A 6,045-nucleotide genomic window follows, 5' to 3' on the forward strand; every position below is an offset into this window, starting at 1 on the left:
AACAGGACACTACCACAAGTACTTCAGGTTTAATTTAGGTTTAATCAGTGTTTTGGTCATGTTAACATTCTTTATTTCAAAACTATTTCAGAAGGGCTGCCTTGGAGGCTGTTTCATCTTCTGGAGACTTCTGGTTGGAAGTGCGAACAGATTTTCCAGGCCCATAGCAGCAGACTGTATAACTCTACAAGTGAGACACTCTGTCCCCTGCTGACTGACTAAACGGAGCCATGAATGTCCTGGAGCAAAACTCAGAGAATTTCTGAAGCCTCTCTGTGTATGGTGAAATCTTAGGGAGCAAAACCCTAAAAGAACTGACCTTAACTTTGTAGTAAGGATGTAACTTTAAACAGGACAAAATTGCATGTGCCTATTCACAATTACGTAGACATTTTATATCATCCCTTTGAACAATCCTTCTTCTTGATGTAGAGTCTGAACTATTGGCTGATGAAAGTCCAAATATCCCATGTATAATCTTTCAGCAGAAGTTGTGTGACTATGGAAATGTAAGAAACCTTGCTGAGAGCTTATCTGCATTAAAATAACAGGTTTCTGCAAAATTCTAAGTGTTCATTTCCAATCAGGGCTCGATTGCTGTGCTAGTGTCCACTTGGCATGAGTAAAACTACATTCTTTTTTAGTTTTAGACCTCCTCTCCACAGTCAGAAATACCTGAATGTTATGACTAGGGTACCATTTGAGAGGGAACATTCTCTTCAAAGAAGGGAAAACTGATGTACAACACTGAGCAGAAGGTTGGAGGCAAAGCAGGGAAGTCAGGTAAAAAATCAAGAATCTAGCTTTAATATTGAGAGTCGTTTACTGCTTAGATGGGCTTACATGTAATACAATAAGCACTGCAATATAAGAGTTGTCTCTGGATCAGGGTTTGTTTTGTTTTGTTTTGTTTTGTTTTGTTTTGTTTTGTTTTTTATCAAAGATCACTGAAAGATTCATTTGAAAATAAACATCACTATACCCAGCAGAGCAAAAGAGTTTTCGAGTGAGAACAAACAGACAAATTGTCTCTGAGTTTTGGATTTCTCCATAATGTTCCAATTTAAAGCAGAATAAGCAAAGAAAAAAGGAAGCAGTGGAATAGTAACTTTGTAGTGTAAAATAACACGATTCAGCTGTTAAGGGGACATTTACAAACACAGTTAATAATGCCAAAACATTGTTTTACCTTTCCAGTGAAGATTAGAAACTTGTCTGTATGTTGTATTTTGACAGAATACTTTTCTGTGGTTGAATGTTCTTATCTGAGGTATCATCCAAGCTTGTCCCTGATGAATTAATATCAATGGAGTCACATGCCAGGAGTGTGGCTCTTTGCGTGCCAATTAGTCTAGAATCAAGTTGGTATTTAATGGGTCCAGTTTGCAGGGCTGACACCTGTCTCTCACTCAGGCCACCCACTGCAACAAAACATGGGCATTTTGGACCTGTTGCATTCTTCTCTTCCCTCACTTTCCCAAGCACCGTGGACTTTCTCACGCAAATTGGTGAGATACATTCAGGCAAAACATGCCACTTGGCTTAGCCCAAATCTTTCTGACATGCCTCTGCTTTTCAATGAGATCACCCATTTGTATGTTGTAGTTCATTTGCACCTCCTGTAAACCTCCTCTGGAGGTACAGAGCACAGCACCTGGCATGGCTGAACCTTCCAAAAGGGGACCTGTGAGCTGCTAAAGAGGCCCCATGGCTGCAAAGGAGGCCTAGGGAGAGAGGGGTCCATATGGGTCTCATATTTTGCCAGGGATCTTCATAGATCTTAGAGGGTCAACAGAGACCAAGCACTGTTACTCACAGTGTACTTACAAGTAGGTCCCAGCTTCTCAGAGTCACTGTCTTGGAAGGACAGAGAGGAGCTCCATGGCTTTTGAAGTCACACATGCTTTTTGCCTTCAGGGGAAGACAAGGACTCTGGCTGGTAACAGCAGGTACATGGCAGCCAGCAGAAGGTACTTCCAGCGCACAGCACAGGGTTATTTTGGTCTCACAAAATGCAGTACCTTTGCTATGTATCCTTGAGTGTCTTTTACTAGCACTGTGTTTATTTATACTCACACAACTATAGCACCCTCTCTAACAACGTCAATAATTCTCAATGCAATGGCATGTGTAGTGGCAAGCAAAACGCAGGAGTTGGCCCTTGTCAGTGTCAGACTGTCCAGTGATGATGGCACCATATCACAGAGAACTTGGTAGTTCTTGTCTTGCTCTCACCTGGAAAAAAAACGGAAAGAGGGAGATGGAGCTCAAAAAGGCAAGTTACAAAGGCATCCCCATAAAGGTTTAGTGGCTTTGCCAAGACAATTAAAAAATGTTTTACAAGGAGTCCAGTAGGTTTATAGGAAACTCAGAGATCTATGAATGTCAAGAACTTCTCATCCTTACAAGGCAAAGCTGTTAGCACTGTGCTTCTTACAGTTACTTCCTGAGGTATCCCATGCTTAGAAAATTCCTCAGCTCAATTCATACTCCAGTGACGGTATTCTAGTTTGGCAAAAGGGAAATTAATTGTGTCCAACAATATGCCATTTTACTCTCTTCAGGAAAGAGGTGATACAGGGAGAGAGGAGAGTAAACATACTCATTAGTTAATATTAAATGAGCTGGTCTTTTGGCTGACCACTGAAAAAGGAAGTTTAATTTGTTTGAGCTTTTTAAGAGTTTTAAAAAATCCTATTTGATAACATTATGCGATAATCAAGGCACACATAGCATCTGGACCTGCATGCTCTGTTCAGAGGGACACGAATTTCCTGGCACTGACCAGAGTGATACCTCAGGGCTTTTTGAGGATTAAGCCTTGGTTCCCTGTGCTGACATTCTCTGTAAAGGTCAGTTACCCTTTCCTGCGTCCCCTGTCAAACTCACTGACACTGAGCCCCTTTCCTTTGCTAAAGATGATTCAAGCCTTGGAATATGCCCTTGACTAATGAGCTATTTTGGTTTCTGAGCCAGCTGTTTCTCTGGTGCAAATCGCAGTAGCTCTGATTTGAAATAAAAGGAGACAACTTTGGCTTTGACAACCTTAGCTGCTTTGCCAGTATATCTGTTTTGGCAAACCCTCCTAGCAGAAACACAGCTTATATCCATAAGAGAGTGCTTTGAGTGGTAGGTCTGATTGCAGCTACCTGCGTGAAGGGCTGGAGAGCGGCAGAGGCTGCTTGGCTGATGAACAATATCAGTATGAGGCTTTAGCTCTCACTGCTATGAGCGTGATTCTTTTGCAATCGTGATGGAAAAGGCTAGTCTGACAAACTTGAGTGTGGGCCAGGCCTGAGGTCCTGCCTGTATATTTAGATGCCCCCTACTGTCATTTTCAGACTCTTTGCTGAAATGTCTTCTCCATTCATCAGTATCTCCTTGTTATGAGGTCTCTTAAAAACTTCTCCCTTCTCTCCCTGCCCTCTGTGCCTTCCCAGCACGCCAGCCGCAGTGCCATGCTGTCAGCCATGGCTTTGCGTGGTAAAACCCGTTCCTTCCTCCCAGGGAGGTCTTTCCTCCTCACAGTGCTAATGCTCCCGACAGTTCAACAGTGATCCTTGTCCTACCAGCTTGCCACTGTGGCATTTGGGTGGATGAAGCCTCTCCTTCAGCCCCAAAGCTTGCCAAACCCATGCTTTGCTTGTTTGTTGGATCAGGTCACATTCATTTTTGAGTTAATTTTTCTACCTCATCCTTCCCTTCCTTCATGGTCCAAGAAATCTTTCTCAGTCTATGTCTCTACATAACAATCTAGGAGCGCCAAACAAACAAAGAATAAGGGGCCTTAAGTATCCCTATCTCCGTTTTATAGCTAGATAACTTGGAGCCAGCAATATCTGGTGGGCAGCCCAAGGTCAGAAAGAATGTCTGTGTCAGAGCCTGCAATTGTATCCAGTTTTCCTGAATCCGAGACCCTTACCTTAGTCATTAGAGCACTCATAACATCTCTCTTCTATGCTTCTCCCTGCGTGTACTAATGAATGTTTTTCCTTCCATATTTAACAATTTCTGTCATGAACTTTTTATTGTGTACTCTGATGCCGTCTGACAAAACCATGCTTTCCCTTTACTAAAGCAACAGAAGCATATACTTCTGATGAGATTTGGCTTCTCCAGCTAAGGGACCAGCAAAGTTTTTTCTGTTGCTGAATTTCCCTTAATTCTTGAAGTCAGCGCTGAGACAAGTCTATTTGCATGACATTTATCTGCTGATAAACTGGGATAATGAATATAAAATCCAGACTTCTTACATCAGTCTGAACATACCAGACATTCTCTAGGTCGGTATTTGGAAAAAGCTCTCATGGATGGCTTATGGGGCAACATGGATTTTATACATATGACTTATACTCTAGTTTTAGCATAGGAATATCTGAAGCACGTATCGGTGACTCATTTGTTAAAATATTGAATCTTGAAGTCGGGAAATATTCTTGCTGATTGTGTTTCTGCACTCTCTAGTATGTATCATGGAAAAATTGTCTGTCACGCCAGACTTTGCCTCTGAGGAAGGTCATATTCCTTTAGCACCTGTTGATTAACACAATACCTGAAACTCCTTTCCCCACTTTTAATTATTAAGAATGATTGAAACCTCTGTGGGTATTTCTAATAGTTGCTGGAATGCTGAGATAGTAGATATTTACCTGTTCTGGCCTGCTGGGCTGGAAGAACCCAGAAGTAGTCATTTGTTTACATTAAGATTCCCATTCTGATGAAGTATGCCCCAAAAGACTCCGCAGCTGGAGGGTGCAATATCTGCTAACATCCTGATGAGTGCCGCCCTGCCTTTCCAAACCTCCTTCAGAGCTGGCTAGATTTTGTCCTTTGGGTCTCTCAGACATGTTTTCTAGTACAGAGGTAACACAAACCCTCTCACACCCTGGAGGAAACGTTGGCTAGGTGGCATTATGTGACAGTGAAGGGCCAAAGTGTCAGAGTTGTGGACAGTGGGAGGCTCTGATGGGTTATGGTCCTGTGGCAAAGGACAGGCTGAAAGCAACGTAGGAGCTACTCAGTGGTATTGCACAGAGACTGATGGCACCTCCCTGGTCTTGCTTTCTCCCTGAGACCCCACAGGGCAGAGGTAGCCATCCCATGAATCATGGTGCGGGATGGCAGTCATGCAGATGGAAAGAGGCCATGGAGTGGTACCATGGGCTAGCCTGCAGAGGAGTTTGGCTGAGAAGGTTTCAGCCTCAAGTTGTGGGATTTGATGGATTGGATTAGGCTGATGAAGGCCTGAAAGGGTCCTTGGATAAACTGGACCGTGGTATCCAGGCCTTGTGGATGCTGCAAGAGCTCTGTTGATGTGGAGAACATGTATCTGAAGCCAGTTACATCAGCTCTGTCCCAGCTGCCAGACATGTTATAGCAGAAATGTAGGATTTCAGCAATGGTGCTCAAGGTTCATAGGATTTTCAAGAGAATGGTCAATCTTAGCCAGTGCTGGTTGCATTACAACTGAGTGAAAAATGGTGTGGAGGGAACCTAAATAAGCAGGTTAGGATTTTATTTCTGGACTGGTAAAAGAACATTTGCCTTGTGATTTCCCAGCTCAAGCTCTTGATGTGGACATAGCTCATTATTTTTTTTTTCATTATTCCTGAAATGTAATTGTGAAATTTACTCTTTGGGAAAAAAAACCCAAAAAACCAACCCAAAACCCAAACAAACCAAACCCAAACTCAACCAAAACACCACAACAACCTTTCAGTTCTGTTATTCAAAAGAAAATTTGCTGGTAGGATACGTGCACTAATTACATTAGAATGTTTATTAGTTGCTTATTTATTCCATGAACTATGAGAGGAAGTTTTCTCTTTCTTATTTTTACCAACTTGGTTCTGTCTGGGAAAGCTGATAAAATCTCAGTTTTTAACTGCAATTTTTCATCTTGTTTTTAGCAGACACGATGGCTGCAAATGAAAGGTGACCACAGAGGGAGTGGCTAAAATGTCATTGTTGTACATTGTTGTATGGGCTGATGATTATTAGTCACAGTATATATTGGGAAAGGCTCTTCATAATTTTATATGCCAC

The sequence above is a fragment of the Antrostomus carolinensis genome, unplaced genomic scaffold (assembly GCF_000700745.2).
Source record: "Antrostomus carolinensis isolate BGI_N321 unplaced genomic scaffold, ASM70074v2 scaffold23261, whole genome shotgun sequence".
Lineage (NCBI taxonomy): Eukaryota > Metazoa > Chordata > Aves > Caprimulgiformes > Caprimulgidae > Antrostomus > Antrostomus carolinensis.